The following is an 18,543-nucleotide window of genomic DNA, read 5'->3' on the forward strand; positions in this document are numbered from 1 at the left end:
TACTTTTTGCCAGATGCTCTTGGGTATTCTTTGAACATGTGTAGTTTGCTAGTTAGCAAGGGATGTGTGGAGAGCCCCTATACAGATCTCATTTCCAGGTCTCCCAAGTGGAACTAACTTTTGGTTAACAAAACTGGGGGTTTTCCCCACCACTTTAAAACTAATTTGACAATTTTAGCTGGCAAAGACACACATTTTTATTCTCCACTTCTGAGTATTCCTCTGACATCAAATGTCATAGTATCCATGACCACTCAAAAGCTGGTAAAACTACCATTCTTGTCCACTAAGTTCCCTGGTGTAGGGGTATAGGAACAGCTCCAGACAAGAAGGCCACAGACTCTCACTATTCATACCCAAAACTGCAACAGTTTTTCAAGAATTAATGTTTCTCAATGTGTTGTCTGCTTTGGGTTGATTTCCAGTGCACAGAAGTTGTTGTTTCTGACAAATTTATCCACTTTTATACTTATTTTTTTGTGAAGAGAAGTCATCAACTATTTCCATTTACCATAACTGGAAGTCCTCTATTCATTAAAGTATCATAATTTCATGTATTACTTTTTCATTGAGGTAAAATAAATATAACATCAATTTACTATTTTAACCATTTTGAAGTGTACAATTCAGTGGAATTAAGCACATTCATAATTTTGTGCAACCACCATAATTTTCCATTTCCAGAACTTTTTCATCATGCCAAACAGAAACTCTATACCCATTAAACAATAACTCCCCATTCATTTCTCCCCATAGTATTTGGTAAGCTCTATTCTACTTTGTCTCTATTAATTTGCCTCTATGAGGTATCATATATATCACAAATAAGTGAAATTATACATCTGTCCTTTCATTTTTGGCTTATTTCACTTAGCATAATGTTTTGGAGAGTCAACCATCTTGTACCATGAATCAGTACTTCATTCCTTCTTACAGATAAATAATATTCCACTGTATAGATACATAACATTTTGTTTATCCTTTCTTCATTTAAAAGAATTTGGGTTGTTTCCATCTTTTGGCCATTATGATGCTGCATGAACATTAATCTGTGACTTCTTCTGTAGACATATGTTTTCATTTCTCTTGAGCATATACCTAGTTGTAGATGTGATGGATTTAATGGTAACTCTATGTTTAACTTTTTAAGGAACTGCCAAACTGTGAAAAGCAACTACACATTTTTCTCTCCCATAAGCAGTGTACAAGGGTTCCAATTACTCCACATCCTCATCAATATATATATATTTTTTGAGACAGAGTCTCACTCTGTTGCCCAGGCTGGCACAATTTCAGCTCACTGCAACCTCCACCTTCCATGTTCAAACAATTCTCCTGCCTCAGCCTCCTGAGTAGCTGGGATTAGTCGTGCACCTCCATGCCCAGCTAATTTTTATATTTTTAGCAGACATGGGGTTTTACCATGTTGGTCAGGCTGGTCTTGAATTCCTGACCTCAAGTAATCCACCCACCTCGGCCTCCCAAAGTGCTAGGATTACAGGCGTGAGCCACTGAGCCTGGCCACTAATATTTTTATTTTAAAAATAGCATTATTAAAGTATAATTGATATACAAAATACACATATGTACAGTGTACAATTTGATAAATTTTGACTTATGAATATACTTGTGAAACAGTACCATAATCAACCTAGTGAATATATCCATCACTCCAAAAAGTTTTTTCATCCCTTTTGTAATCCTCTTTCCCTCCCTACTCCCCTTCTTCCTGTCCCCAGGCAACTAACAATCTATTTCTTGCCAATAGAGATTTGTCTATTTTGTTTAGAGTTTTATATAAATGAAATCATATAGTATGTATTCCCTTTTTGTGTGGGTTGCTTCACTTAGAAAAATTACTTTGAGCTTCAGCCATATTGTAATGTGTGAATAATTAATCTTTCTATATGGCTGAGTAGTATTCCATTGTATGGATATACTAGTTTCTTTATTCATTAACCTGTTGGTGGACATTTCAGATGTTTCCAATTTGGGGGCTATTACAAATAAAGCTGTTAGGTATATTCTAGTTCAAGAGTCTGTGTGCCCATATCCTCTCTTTTTCTTGGGCAAATTCCCAAGAAAAGAGTGAATGAATCATGTGGTTGGGTTTTGTTTAGCTTTTTAAGCTTTTTAAAGCCCCCAAACTGTTTTCCTAAGTAGTTTTACAATTTTATATTCCCACACATAGGGTTCTAATTCCTCTATAACCATGTCAAAACCCAGTGCAGTCAGTTTTAAAAGTTTTATTTCATCTATTTGATGTGTAGTGATATCTCAATGTGTGAGTGTATGTTTGTATGTGTGTTTTATTGTGTAAATTCCCATAATATAAAATTAACGATTTTAAAAGGAACGATTCAGGGGCATTTAGTACATTCACAATGTTGTAAAACCATCATCTTTTTTTTTTTTTAATTGAGACAAGGTCTCAGTATATTACTAAGGTTGGTCTCGAACTCTTGGGCTCAAGCGATACTCCTGTCTCCACCTCCCAAAGTGCTAGGACTACAGGAGTAAGCCACCATGCCTGGCCAACAATCTTATCTAATTGCAATACATTTTCATTACTCCCTGACCACCCCCCACCCAAAATAACCCATGCCCATGAGACAGGTATTCCCTTATTTCCTCTTTCCCCTGGCCACTGGCAACCACCAATCTACTGTCTGTCTCTGGATTTACCTATTCTGGATATTGCATACAAATGGAATCATACAACATGTGGCCTTGTGTATTTGGTTGCTTTCACTTGGCATGTTATCAAGGCTCATCTGCACTGTAGCATGCACCACTATTCCTTTTTGTTGGCCAAAAATAATATTCCATTGGATAGATTATACCACAATTTGCTTATTGATCTGTTGATGGACATTTAGTTCTTTCCACCTTTTGGCAATTGTATATAGTACTACTATAAACATTCATGCAGAAGTATTTGTTTGGGTATCTGTTTTTAATTATTTAAGGTATATACCTAAATGTAGAATTGTTTGGTTATATGGTATTTCTATGTTTAGCTTTTTCATGTACTGCCAAACTGTTTTCCACACAGTGGCTGAACCACTTTACATACCTGCCAGCACCATATGAGAGGTTCCAATATTTCCACATTCTCACTGATTCTTGTTTTTTACTTTTGTTTGTTTGTTTTGCTTTGTTTTGTTTTTGAGATGAAGTCTTGCTGTCGCCCAGGCTGGAGTGCAATGCCGTGATCTCTGCTCACTGCAATCTCTGCTTCCCGGGCTCAAGTGATTCTCCTGCCTCAGCCTCCCGAGTAGCTGAGATTACAGGTGCCCACCACCATGCCCGGCTAATTTTTTTTTTTTTGTATTTTTAGTAGACATGGGGTTTCACCATGTTGGCCAGGCTGGCTTTGAACTCCTGACCTCAAATGATCCACCTGCCTCAGCCTCCCAAAGTGCTGGGATTACAGGAGTGAGCCACTGCGCCCAGCCCTTACTTTTGGTTTTTAAACAGCCATCCTAGTGGTTGTGAATTAGTATCTTATTGTCATTTTGATTTTCATTTCCCTGATGGCTAATGATGTTGAACATAATTTCATGTGCTTATAAACCATTTATATACCTTCTTTAGATAAATATGTATTTTGATTCTTTGTCCATTTTTTAAAATGAGCTTTTTATTGAATTGTAAGTGGTATTTATATATTCAAGATACAAGTTTCTCATTAAATGTATGATTTGCAAATATTTCTCCCATTCTGTTGGTGGTCTTTTACCTTTTTGATGGTGACCCTAGGACAAAAGTTTTAACACTGGCAATTCTAATTTATCTAATTTTCTTTTGTTGTTGTTGTTTTTTTTCTTTTTTCTTTTTCTTTTTTTTTTTTTTTTTTGAGACAGAGTCTCACTGTCGGCCAGGCTGGAGTGCAGTGGCATGATCTCAGCTCACTGCAACCTCCGCCTCCCAGGCTCAAGCAATTCTCCTGCCTCAGCCTCCCAAGTAGCTGGGATTACAGGTGTGTGCCACCACGCCCAGCTAATTTTTTGTGTTTTTAGTAGAGATGCAGTTTCACTATGTTGGTCAGGCTGGTCTCAAACTCCTGACCTCAGGTGATCCTCCCACCTTGGCCTCCCAAAGTGCTGGGATTACAGGTGTAAGCCACCACGCACAGCCTGTTGCTAATGTTTTCTTTTTTTTTTTCTTTTTTGAGATGGAGTCACACTCTGTCACCCAGGCTGGAATGCAATGGCATGGTCTGGTTTTGGCTCACTGCAACCTCTGCCTACTGGGTTCAAGCGATTCTCCTGCCTCAGCCTCCTGAGCAGCTGGTATTACAGGCACATGCCACCACATCGGCTAATTTTTGTATTTTTGGTAGAGACGGGGTTTCACTATGTTGGCCAGGCTGGTCTTGAACTCCTGACCTCGTGATCTGCTTGCCTTGGCCTCCAAAAATGCTGGGATTACAGGTGTGAGCCACCGGGCCCGGCTGCCTGTTGCTAACTTTTAAGAAACTGTCAAACCATTTTCTAAGGTGGATTCCATTTTACACGTCCACCATCAGTGTTTGCAAATTCTAGTTGGTGCACATCCTAAACAGCATCCCATATGGACATCTTTTTTAGTTTTAACAATTGTAATGTGTGTGAAATGGGTGTCTTTGGTTTTAATTTGCATTTCCCTGTTGACTAATGATGTTGGGCATATTTTCATGTGGTTATTTTCACATTCATGTATCCTTTTATGATGTACCGAGGCAAAACTTTTGTTCATTTGTTAAATGGGTCATGTTCTTCTTGTTAGTGAGTTGTAAAAGTTCTGTTAATATCCTGCAAGCAAGTCCCAGTCCTTTGATATATATTTACAATATTGTTCCTCCATGCATGCACTGCATTTTCATTTTATTAAGTGTGTTTTCAAAGAGCAAAAGTTTTAAATTTTGATCTTTAAAAAAAGGCCAATTTATTATATTTTTTTATGATTCTTTTTTTTTTTTTTTTTTTTGAGACAGGGTCCCGCTCTGTCACCCAGGCTAGAGTGCAATGGCCCAATTTTAGCTCACTGCAATCTCTGCCTCACTGACTCAGGTGATCTTCCAACCTCAGCCTTCCAAGTAGCTGGGACTACAGGTGCACACCACCATGCCTAGCTAAATTTTTGTATTTTTTGTAAAGATGGGGTTTCACCATGTTGCCCAGGCTGGTCTCAAACTCCTGGGCTCAAGTGATCCAGCGACCTCAGCCTCCAAAGTGCTGGGATTACAGGCATGTGCCACCATGCCCAGCTGATTCATACTTTTAAAATTCTAAGAACAGGCCAGGCATGGTAATCCCAGCATTTAGGAGGCCAAAGTGGGTGGATCACTTGATGTCAGGGGTTCGAGACCAGCCTGGCCAACACAACAAAACCCCGTCTCTACTAAAACACAAAAATTAGTTGGGTGTGGTGGCACATGCCTGTAATCCCAGCTACTCAGGAGGCAGAGGCAGGAGAATTGCTTGAATTCAGGAGGCGGAGGTTGCAGTGAGCCAAGATCAGGCCACTCCACTCCAGCCTGGGCAACAGAGCGAAGACTCCATCTGAAAAAAACCAAACCAAACAAAACAAAACACACATGGACACAGAGAGGGGAACATCACACACCAGGGCCTGTTGGGGGTGGGGGGCAAGGGGAAGGATAGCATTAGGAGAAATACCTAATGCAAGTGGGGCTTAAAACCTAGATGACGGGTTGATGGGTGCAGCAAACCACCATGGCACATATATACCTATGTAACAAACCTGCACGTTCTGCATATGTATCCCATAACTTAAAGTATAATAAAAAAAATAAAACTAAGAATAATTTTCCCATTTCTAGATTGCAAAGATTTTTCTCCTGTTTTTTTTTTAATTTTTTTCTCAGCGATTTACAGTGCGAGGCTTTAGATTTAAGTTTATAGTTAATTGAGTTTTTTTCTTCAATATAAGATAGGATTAATAATTTCTCCCCCATTTTGGCAGTCAATTATATCAACATTTTATTGAAAGGACTCTCCAGCCAGACATGGTGGCTAACACCCATAATCCCAGCACTTTGGAAAGCCAAGGCAGGTGGATCACTTGAGGCCAGGAGTTTGAGACCAGCCTGGCCAACATGGTGAAACCTTGTCTCTACTAAAAATGCAAAAATTAGCCAGGCATGGTGGCACATGCCTGTAATTCAAGCTACTCAGGAGTCTGAGGCACGAGAATCGCTTGAACCCAGGAGGTGGAGGTTGCAGTGAGGTAAGATTGTGCCACTGCACTGCAGCCTGGGTGACAGAGTGTGACTCTGTCTCAAAAATAAATAAATAAATAAATAAAAGACTCTCCATTCCCTCACTAAATTACCTTAGCATCCTTGGTGAAAATCAGTTAATTATATATGTGTGTCCCAGGCCTATTTTAAGATTTGATTCTGTTCCATTGGTCCACGGGCTTTTCATTTTGCCAATAACAAATAGTTATGATTATAACTTGAAGTCTTGAAATCTGGATAGGTTCTCCAATTTTATCATTTTAAAAACTGCATTGTCTATTATTGCTTGTTTTTATGCATTTTCACATTGATTTTACCATCAGCTTTTCATGTTCTCTCAAAATGGTCTACTGAAATTTTAATTGAAATTATATTAGTTTTATTAATCAATTTCATTAGAAGCAACATGTCAACAATCTTGAGTGTTGTAATTCATGAACATGGTATATCTATTAAATTCAGTCATTTAAAAATTCTCTCATCAGTGTTTTGTAGTTGAACAGGTAGAGATTGTAGATGTATTTTGTTATATTTATTCCTATTTTTCTTTTGATGAAATTTTTTAAAAATACCAATTGTTTGCTACTAGTATATAAAATATTCAACTCATTTTATATTAATATTATATTCTTTAACATTGTTAATTCATTCACTTGTTCTAGTAGTTGCTTTTGCAGAGGGACAGTTTACTTTGTCCTTTAGGATCTTTATACACATTATTGCTGTTATTCTTTTGCCCTAATGCAATGTCTAGAGCATTTGTTACAATGTTAAATACAAACGGTGAAAGAGGTCATTCTTTCCATGTTTCTAATCCTTGGGGTAATATATTCCATCTTTCACTGCTATGTATGATGTTAATTGGGGGTTTTCCAGTATATACTCCTTTTCAGGTTAAGAAGTTCCCTATCATTCCTGGTTTACTGAGTTTATATCATGAATGCATGTTTAATTTTGTCTACTGCTTTCTCTTTTATCTCAATCATGTAGGTAGGTACATGTTTATTTTGTTTTTCTTTTCAAATAATCAGACATTGGTTTTGTCAGTTTTCTCTCATCTGTTTTTTGGGTGGTGGATTTCTGTTCTTATCTTTATTCCTTCTTCCTTCTACTTAGTTTAGGTTCAATTTGCTTTTCCTAGTCTAGCTTCTTAAAATCTCAGGTCATTAATTTTAGAGCTTTGTTTTCTAATTTAAGAAACTGAAATGGGTTGACGCCTGTAATCCCAGCACTTTGGGAGGCCGAGGCAGGCTGATCACTTGAGATCAGGAATTTGAGACCAGCCTGGGCAACATGGCGAAACCCCATCTCCACTAAAATACAAAAATTAGCCGGGCATGGTGGTGCATGCCTGTGATTCAGGCTACTCGGGAGGCTGAGGCAGGAGAATTGCTTGAACCTGGGAGGCAGAGGTTGCAGTGAGCTGAGATCATGCCACTTCATTCCAGTCTGGGCAACACAGCAAGAGACTCCGTCTCAAAAAAAAAAGAAAGAAAGAAAGAAAGAAATTGAAGTTATGTCACCCTGTAAGCACTGCTTTATCTACATTCCTCAAGTTTTGATCTGTTGTATTTTCATTATCATTCCCTTCAAAGTATTTTCTAATTTCCTTTTTGATTTCTTCTTTGTCCTATTTTTTATTTAGGGGGGTGTTAAGTTTCAAAATATTTGGTATTTTCCTATCTTACTGTCATTGAATTTTAATTCTGTTGTGGTAAGAGAACAAACTGCATAATTTCATTCCTTTTAAGTTTGTTGTTTTGTTTTATTGTCTATCACATGGTCTCTCTTTGAGAATACACCATGTGAACATAAAAAAATATGTATTTGGCAGTTATTTAGGTATAGTATTCCAAATGTATCCATTAGATCAAATCGGTTCAAATCTTCTATGTCTTTATAGATTTTTTTTTAGTTGATCTATCAATTACTGAGAAGGGGGTGTTAAAATCTTCTACCATGATCTCAATTTTTGCTTCATGTATGTTTAAGTTGCTGTTACACAGGCATTTGTGATTACGTTTTCTCAGATTGTGCCTTTTTTCGTTATGAAATATCACACTTTACCTCTGATAATACCCTCAGTCTTAAAAGCGATTTCATCTGATGTTAATATAGCTGTTTCTTCTTTTTATGCTGTTTACCTGGTATAGTTTTGTCTATTCATTTACTTTCAATATATTTGTATTTTTAGGTCTAAGATAAATCTCTTGTAGGAAGCATAGTTTGTTCTTTCTTTTGTATCTGCTCTAACAACCTAGCTTTAAATTTTAGTATTTAGACGTTTAATATTTAATGTGATTATTGTTATCACTGAATTTCATTTAATAATTTTATTACTTGGCTCTATTGTCTCTATGTGTTGTTGCAGTAGTTCCTGTTGTTCTTTCTTTCCTCTTTTTTTTCTTGAGATCGAGTCTTGCTCTGTCGCCCAGGCTGGAGTGCAGTGGTGTGACCTCAGCTCACTGCAACCTCCGCCTCCTGGGTTCAAGTGATTCTCCTGCCTCAGCCTCCCAAGTAGCCGCGACTACAGGCATGCACCACCATGCCTGGCTAATTTTTGTATATTTACTAGAGATGGGTTTTTACCGTGTTGGCCAGGCTGGTCTCAAACTCCTGACCTCAAGTGATCCACCCGCCTCGGCCTTCCAAAGTGCTGGAATTACAGGCGTGAGCTACCATGCCCAGCCTCTTTTCTACTTTTTAGAAAGATAATTTAAATACTCTTTAGTACTGCATTTTAACAATTCTATTGGCTCATGAACTGTACCTCTTTGTATTTTATTTTTAGCAATTTATGTAAGGATCACAATATACATCTCTGATCTTTCAGAGTTCAAGCAGAACACTATATCTCTTCTCTTCATGTAAAACACATACACCTTGCAAGCATATAGGTCCCTTTAATCACCTGCCCCCTTGCCACATACCATACGTTGTTATAGTTTTATGTATTTTATAGTAGTTGTAAAAATCACTATTGTATATTAACAATGTAAATATGTATTACATCTGCATACATTGAAAACTCCAAAACTCCAATGTTATAATTTTGTTTTAAATACCCAAAGGTCATTTTAAAGGACTTAAGAGGATAATAGTCTTTTATTTTTATCCAGATATTTACCATTTCTGATGTTCTTCATTTGCTCCCGAAGATCCAAGTTTTCTGTTAATATCATTTCTTGCTCAGTTGAAGAACTTCCATTATCATTTCTTGTAGTATAGGTCTGCTGGAGACAAATTTCTCTTAGTTTCCCATTTGTAAAATTGTCTTAATTTTGCCATCATTTCTGAAGGATACTTCCACTGGACACAGAATTCTGGACTGACTGATTTATTGTTTCAGGTTTTAAGATGACGTTATACTGTCTTCTGGCCTCTATGTTTCCTGACGAAAAAATGTTGGCCTTCAAATTATTGTTCTTTGGTATGTAAAGCAAACTTTTCTCTGTCTGCTTTCATAATTTTTTCTTTATCTTAGGTTTCAGTTTATAAGTGTGTCTAGGCCTGCTTTTCCAAGAATAGTACTCACAGTTCTAAACTGCACCTCAATATGCCTCATCCCTTGATTTTGTCAGGTCAAATACATTGATCCTTTAAATCTGGTCCTCCCTTACTGCCTACTATCTTCACTCATAAGCTGTCAAGGTTGATGTTCAGAACTGCTGACTTACTGGTTAATGTTTTATAATTCATTTGGGTCACTGGAGCTCCTCGCAATACTTTCGTTCTCCCAAAGAACCATTTCAAATAAAAAAAAAATGCATGCAAGGGTGATACATATTAAGACAGAAAATAATTGGTAGCTATACGGGACATAAATAACTAATTCTTTCTAGAAGGTACTACCTCAAATACTTTTAAAAGTGAACCCAGAGAGGCAATGTTTTTAAAATGAGTTTAAATATAAATATCTCAATTTTAAAAATAAAAGAACATATCAGGTACAACAGTTATTTATTGGGACGATTTCACCAATTAGACAAAAAATAATAATTGCCCCATCCTGCTGAACTTTTCAGAGGCCTGGTCAGTCAATGAATACGAACTCTTTCTGCTCAGGAATACTCAGTATATTAGTCAAACTAGCAGAAATAGTTTATGTATTCTTAGTAAATAATCTGATATATTTATACAATGAAGACCAAACACTAGAGATGCTTAAGCTAATGGCCTTTCAGATTTGGATAGCACGTTGTTTTTCCCTCTAATGGCCACTTCTCATGGATATATAATTTTTAATCTATCAACAAATTCCTTTATAAAACAACTAATCCTAACTGTACGTAATATTGTTCCACAACTCTTAGAATAGTTCTCTTGGGAGCCGCTCAAGAATACAACCATGTTGTCAAACTTTAGCATGACTTGAAAATTCTTCACCTCATTTTCATCCCAGAAACATTTTGCTTCTTTTTTCCTTTGTGTACATATTGTTATGTTATATTAGGCATTATTATTTCATTTTCCATATAAACATTCTAAACTTTTGTATAAAGTTTATATTAGGCATTACTATTTCATTTTCCATATAAACATTCTAAACTTTTGTATAAGACGTGAGAATAGTTTTCTAGTTGCAACAAAATAATAATTTTGCTTTAGAATATAAGCCTGCTCATAATCAATTGAGACAATTAGGATTTATGGTACACATTTCAAAAATGTTGAAGAGGAAGCGGTGTTAACAACCGTGAATGTACTTAAGGATTTTATTTTAGCTGATTTATACCAGTCAATCACATAAACACACAAATTGTAAAGTTTTAATTGTTAAATCCAAGGGATCTCACCCACATAAACAATGTTCAACAATGGCCAATATTGTCTTTTTCTTTCCCATAAATCTCCCAAGTTGGAAAGATAAAAAGAAGAAGATAAAACTATGCAATTTTCATTAAAATAGAAAGTAAACAACAACACATCCTGTACAGAATCCTGGGGCCTTAGAATCCTCATGGAAATACAGTTGCCAGTGATGCTAACCAGAGTGAAGGTTTTTCCAGGTATAAGCAGCATCTACTTTATTCTTTTGGAGAGAGGGAGGTGTTATGGCTTCCTAACTCCTCCCCCTGAATAGACAGAAGACCAGTGAGGAAGAATAAGATTCTAAAAACTGACAAGTATAGATTTAGAAATTTAGTATGCAATAAAGGGGTTATCTCAGAAGACTAGAGGAAAAATGCACTTTTTGATAAATAATGTTGAGATAACTAGATAGCTATTTGGAAAATGATATATCTGGATCAATTCTGCACACCAAACATATGCGTACACCCCAAGTAGACCTAAGTTCTAAATGTAAAGTATGAAATGATACAAAGAGTGAAAGAAAACATATATTAATTTCCTTATAACTTAGGTATTGAGAAAGACTTTATATATATGACTCAAACTCTAGATTCATTGAAAGAAAATATTGACAAATCTGTTACATAAAAATGAAAAACTTCTGCATGGCAAAAAACATCGTAAGTAAAGTCCAAAGACAAATGATAAGCAGGGAGGAAATACTTGCAACATAAACTACAGGTAATAGGCTAATATTCCTAATATATAAAGAACTCTTAGATAACCAATTAAAAACTCTAAAATCCCAATAGAAAAATAGGCAAAAAAATTTAAACAGATGATTCAGAAAAATAATATGAACTGGCTCTTAAACATATGAAAATACATTCAGCTTCACTTTCATGAGTCAAATGCAAATTAAAACTACACTAAGATACCATTTCTCACCTTTAGACCAGTAAAAACTCTAAAGTTTGACAATTACTCTGTTGGTGAGGTTGTGAGGAAATAGGAACTTAACCATTGCTGGTGGGATATAAAATGCTATAATCTCTATAGGGAAGAATTTGGCAACGTCAAACAAAACTACAAAAGTGTTTATCCTTTGATTTAACAATTCCATTTCTGGAATTTACCCTGAATATACAGCTCTAAATGCATAAAAATACGTATGTACAAGGTGATGAATTGTAGCATTATTTGTAATTGCAAAACACAGGAAAAACACATAAATGCTCTTACATTAGTAGGTTAAACTATGGACACCCACGGACTGCACATCACAAATTATGTAGCTGTAAAAAAAAAAAATGAAGATATCTATGAACTGATAAAAATATATCCAGGATATATTAGCCAAAAATCAAACAAATCAAAACTATAAAAAAGTACGTAGAGTAGCTATATTTTCTGAAAGAAATAAGAATATATAATTATATGTGAAGATATACATATTTTCGCACACACACAGAATGAAAACCAAAAAGCAAAACAAACAAATCCTGTAGAGGAATGATAACCAGAAATGAAAAAAACTAGTTATCTAAAGAAGATGAGTGAAAGAGTAGAAGGGACAGAAGAAGGAATGACATTTCATTGATTACATATTTTTGTATAGTTTTTATTTAAGAACATTTAAGAGTAAATGACATAATTAATTTTTTTTTTAATTTAAAAGAACAGGGACGTCAGATGCAGTGGCTGATACTTGTAATCCCAAGCACTTTGCAAGGCTGAGGTGGGCAGATTGCTTGAGCCAAGGAGTTCAAGACCAGCCTGGGCAACATAGTGAAACCTTGTCTCTACAAAAACTACCTGAGTGTGGTGGCATGTGCCTGTAGTCCCAGTTACTTGGGAGTCTGAGATGGGAGGATCACCTGAGCCCACTAAGTGAGGGCTGCAGTAAGCTGTGATCACACCATTGCACTCCAGCCTGGGCAACGAAGTGAGACTCTGTCTCAGAAAAAAAAAAAAAAGAAAGAAAGAAAAGGAAAAGGAAGGGAAGGGAAGAAAAGAAAAGAGAAGAAAAGAAAAGAGAAGAGAAGAAAAGAAAAGAAAAAAGAATGGAGGCTGGGCACGGTGGCTCATGCCTGCATTCCCAGCACTTTGGGAGGTTGAGGTGGGCCGATCACTTCATGTTATTAGTTGGAGACCAGCCTGGCCAACATGGTGAAACTGCATCTCTACTAAAAAATACAAAAATTAGCCGGGTGTGGTGGCACGCATCTGTAATCCCAGCTACTTGGGAGGCTGAGGCAGGAGAATCACTTGAACCTGGGAGGCAGAGGTTGCAGTGAGCTGAGATTGAGCCATTGCAGTCCAGCCTGGGTGACAAGAATGAAGCTCTGTCTTAAAAAAAAAAAAAAAGAACGGGGAAAACCTGAAGTTGAATACCTGAAGAAACAAATAAATGTAAGGATTTCTGAATAAATAACATAGCCATATAGAACAAGGAAAATAACTAATCCAAATAATTTCTGAACACAGTATTTGAAGTATATACCTTTCACTGGAAAATAAAGAGAAATGCAAAAATTTCTTGAGCTCTACCTTAAAAGTCTATTGTTTGTAATAACATTGGAGCAGCATTTTTGTATGATTTTGTATTTGTCGCAGCATTAAGCAAATGAGTAAATATATAAAACACTCTTGGGGAGCCAGAGTACCTCACTGGAAGAGAAGGAACACACAAATATGGAACTGGGGAGGACAAGACAGAATCCTCTCATTTTAGACTGGAATAAGACTTATTATAAGCTGGCACAGAGGCTCTTACTTGTAATCCTAGCACTTTGGGAAGCCTGGGTGGGAGAATCACTTGAGGCCAGGAATTTGAGACTGTCTCTATTATAATAAGTAAATTAAAGAGGCAATAAAATATTAAAATTTTTTAAAAGTTATCAACACATCACACTTCTTCAGTTAAAAAAAAAAACGCACAACAGAATACAATTTAACAAATGTTAAATGAGCCCATTAACTGTAAAAATCCTCTGATTCCTGAATCATAGATAGGAAAAATTTGTATACATCAGTGAAGCTATTCACTATTTCTGGTGAAGATAGGATATGAGGGAATAAGTTTAAGGTGAAAATATGATAGCAATGTATGTAGAGCTTTATAAAGGGAAACCTCTCCAGTTATAGAATTGTGAAACCAAAGAAAGACAATCTGAAGAAATACTAAAAAACGGATCAATTATTTTTTGGAGATAATTAAGGTACAATTTTATCTAAAATAATGTACAGAAAATGATTCTCCAGATTTCCCCAACTGATTTCATAATTATCTACCTATTTTCATATTTCCCCATATATCATCTCTTTAGAGAATATAACGAAATCCCAGCTTTTCTATGTGAAAGGTTTCAATTACCTTTGTTTCTTTTTTTTTGAGATCGGGTCTCACTGTCACCCAGGCTGGAGTGCAGTGGTGTGATCCTAGCTCACTGCAACCTCCACCTCACAGGCTTAAGCTATCCTCTCACCTCAGCCTCCCAAGTGACTGGGAATACAGGCGCACCCCCTACGTTCGGCTTTTTTTTTTTTTTGAGACGGAGTCTCACTGTCACCCAGGCTGGAGTGCAGTGGTGTGATCTAGGCTCACTGCAACCTCCACCCCCCAGGTTCAGGTGATTCTCCTGCCTCAGTCTCCCAAGTAGCTGGGATTAGAGGCACCTACCACCGCACCCGGCTAATATTTGTATTTTAGTAATGATGAGGTTTCACCATCTTGGCCAGGCTGGTCTTGAACTCCCGACCTCGTGATCCACCTGCCTCGGCCTCCCAAAGTGCTGGGATTACAGGCATGAGCCACCACGCCTGGCCTAGGCTAATTTTTTTTTTTTAGTACAGATGAGGTCTTCCTATGTTGCCCAGGCTGGTCTTGAACTCCTGAACTCCAGCAATCCTCCCGCCTTGGCCTCCCAAACTGCCAGGATTATAGGTGTGATCCACCATGCCTGGCTTCAATTATCTTTTCTGAATAAGATATCTTGTAAACTTACTTATATTAGTGACTTGGTTCTTTGTGACACTTCACAGCTATTTGTATATATGCACACACCACTATTCATGGCATTATATTTCTCCTAAATGACAATAGTAAACCTTTACCATATTAAATTTTCTCATTCAAGTGGAAAAATTAAAAATATGTAGTCATTTTAAGCTGAGCACGTGATGGGTGCCTGTAGTCCCAGCTACTTGGGAGGCTGAGGTGAGAGGACTGCCTGAGCCCAGGCGTCCAAGTCCAGCATGGGTAACACAGTGGTATCTAAATGCATGCACACACACACACACACACACACACACACACACACACACATACACACACAGAGTTGTTTTAAAGTTGAGTAATTCAAGGCAAATTCATAAAGACAGAAAGTAGATTAGAAGTTACCAGAGACTGGGTGCAATAGGGAGTTATGGCTAAATGGTTACAGAGTTTCTGTTTGTGGTGATAAAAAAGTTTTGGAAACAGTGGATGGTTGCACAATAGTGTGAATGTACTTAATGCCACTGAGTTGTAGGCTTTAAACGATTAAAATGGTTAAATTTATGTTACATAAGTGTTATAATTTTTAAAAGTGGTTAAAATAGAAGTTTTGTTATATATATATATATATATATTACAATTTTTAAAAATTGAGTTGTCAATTAAAATAAAATTGTCAGCCCTTATTGGATAGAAGTCCTGTATTGTGCTGAAAGGGAATCTTCAACAGTGATAATGATGGATAAAGATTAAAGCTTATATAGTTACCAACAAACACATATATTTGCTTGAAAAGTAATAAAATATATAGTTATATGATAAAAATTCTCAAGAAAAAATTTGAACTCCTGAGAATACACAGCTTCCTTCATTTTAAAGATAAGAAAGAGGAAAAAGTCTACAAAAACAAAAAGCCTTGTCCTTTTCCAATATTTTTTTCTAAACTCTTTAAAAGACTGAATACAACACAATGATATTTTGTTTCAAACCTTTGTTTTAAAGAAATTCTCAATATTTTGTGTAACTATGCTTTTTCTAATTATATGTAGAAGACATAAAATAATTAATAAGCCATGAAATTAATATAAGTTTTTACAGTATGTTTTAAAAGAGGCAAGTTATCATTCACTATTTTTTATAGTATCAAAGAAGGGGACAGAAAAACCCAGGAGAAAAAAATTGCTCTGTGTCTTAAGTGCTACATTTTATTTCTAATTTTGTATCTGTCATTAAACATCTGTGAGGACAAAATACACTTATAAAACAAATAATGCCACATATTGCAACAACGGAGAGTCATTCAAAGACAGTCATTTAAAGTCATTCATATTTGGGTTTCACAATATGCTATTTGAGCATAGAGGACTTCATTCTTAGTTCAGAAGCTTAATTTTCCCAAATCCAGATTACTAAAACATTTAGGAAGATAAAAACAAGTGGATTTGTTCTTTGTTTTCTCCCCTCTTTTCTGGGAATTAAACTTAAAGCTGCATCAAGTTACTTCAGAGCACCAGAAACAAATGCTATATTGTTTACATCCCCATCTAGTGGTCTTAAATTTCTGTTCTGCATAGTATTCAAAAAATAAATACTTAAAGATGAAAACTTAAACAAAATTATCTGACAAAAATTAACACAAACCAAAACTTTACAGCTATGAGAAATACTATTATGTTACCTAGTCTCATGCTATTACAATTAGAATGGAATGGAATGGCAGAGACTATGTGAAGCCACTAAAAAAAATAAGGAGCATTTTTCTGGAGCATCTATTTTACGTAATGCTAAATAATTTAAAACATTTTCTATTAATGCAAACATAGTCTGGAATAAAATGTTTACTAGTATTTCAGTTTGAGAAGCACAGGGTACAAACTCATTCCATTGAAAAAGAACCTAATAACTTGAGCAATTAAGTTATTTGATCAAGTTCCCTCAACCCGACCATAATAGAGCAGTATCAATAACATAGATATTTTATACTTTTTCCATTACAAAATACAAATACAAAATACTAAATACCAATCCCAAGTGCCTAATTGCAATATACTTTATTCTTTGCATATAGTTTCTTAGACATTTTATTCTAACCCCCAGAATTTCCCTTTTACTTCATATCATAGCACAGCACAGTTACAACCTGTACTAAAAGTACTATTTTCCATTCTAGTGGTGCATGCCTATAGTCCCAGCTACTAGAGAGGCTGAGGTAGGTAGGACTGCTTGAGTCCAGGAGTTAGAGGACAGCCGGGGTAGTGAGACCACCTTGTGTCAAAAAAATAAACTTATTATTCTACATTTTTTCCTAAAATTGATTTAAAATTATGAAACTGATCTGATGGTGGGTGAGGCAAATAGTTCTGTAAACATAAAAACATATACAGATTTATGTCACTACCACCACAATCAGGATACAGAACACCTCTATCACACACACCTCCAAAATCCCTTGTACTATTACTTTTGCAGTTTCACAATCCCTAACCCCTGATAACTACTGATCTGTTTTCTAACAATATAGGTTTGTCTTGTCAAGAATAGCTTATAAATGGCATGATACAGAAGGCAACCTTTTTGAGAATAGTTTCTATGCTGCATGACTTTGAGATTCACTACTCAAGATGTTGAATGGGCCGGGCGCGGTGGCTCACGCCTGTAATCCCAGCACTTTGGGAGGCCGAGGTGGGCGGATCACGAGGTCAGGAGGTCGAGACCATCCTGGCTAACACGGTGAAACCCTGTCTCTGCTAAAATTACAAAAAATTAGGCTGCTGTGGTGGCGGGCGCCTGTAGTCCCAGCTACTTGGGAGGCTGAGGCAGGAGAATGGCGTGAAGCTGGGAGGCGGAGCTTGCAGTGAGCCAAGATTGCTCTGCTGCACTCCAGCCTGGGCGACAGAGTGAGACTCCATCTCAAAAAAAAAAAAAAAAGATGTTGAATGTGGGTTCATTCCTTTTTTATTTCTGACTCTGTTAAAGGTGACATGCTTTTTTATTGCTGAGCAGTATTCCATAGTATATTATATACTATATGTGGTAGTATATAGAATGGTATAGTATAAAGTAAAATAGCAGAGTTTGTTTATATATTCATCCATGGAAGAACATGTGGGTTGTTTTCTGTTTTGGGTGATTATGAATAAAATAGCCAACTAGGTTCTCTTCTGTTGAATAATTTTTAAATGTAGGTGATTTAACATTATAAGCCTTTCCTAATTTTGACCTTTATACAGAATGTGATATGAAAATGTAACTTCCAAAAAAGTAATAATTTAAATAAATGCTTTCAATGCCTAAATTACTTCATCACTATTCAGGAATTGGCATTAAGAAGACAATTATTCATATTTATATATGAGAAAAGTGAAATAGGAAAATTAAACTTCTTTTAAGCATGAGGATATGTAATAATTTACTTAAAAACCTAGGAAGGAAATGCCAAATACTTGGGCCACCATTACCTCTTTCTCTGCCCAGGGCATACATCAAAAATCATTCAAAGTGCACT

At 36.2% G+C, this 18,543-nt stretch overlaps 1 protein-coding gene across 1 annotated transcript in view; it reads right to left on the minus strand.

Moving 5' to 3' along the window:
• Positions 1-18,543, minus strand: part of BAZ2B (bromodomain adjacent to zinc finger domain 2B) — a 399,198-nt gene that overhangs the window by 348,095 nt on the left and 32,560 nt on the right. Inside the window, exon 3 of the mRNA XM_057301418.2 lies at positions 9,375-9,477. The gene's annotated coding sequence lies outside the window, so the exon portion shown is untranslated. The remainder of the gene's footprint in view (positions 1-9,374; positions 9,478-18,543) is intronic.

The sequence above is a fragment of the Pan paniscus genome, chromosome 13, assembly GCF_029289425.2.
Source record: "Pan paniscus chromosome 13, NHGRI_mPanPan1-v2.0_pri, whole genome shotgun sequence".
Lineage (NCBI taxonomy): Eukaryota > Metazoa > Chordata > Mammalia > Primates > Hominidae > Pan > Pan paniscus.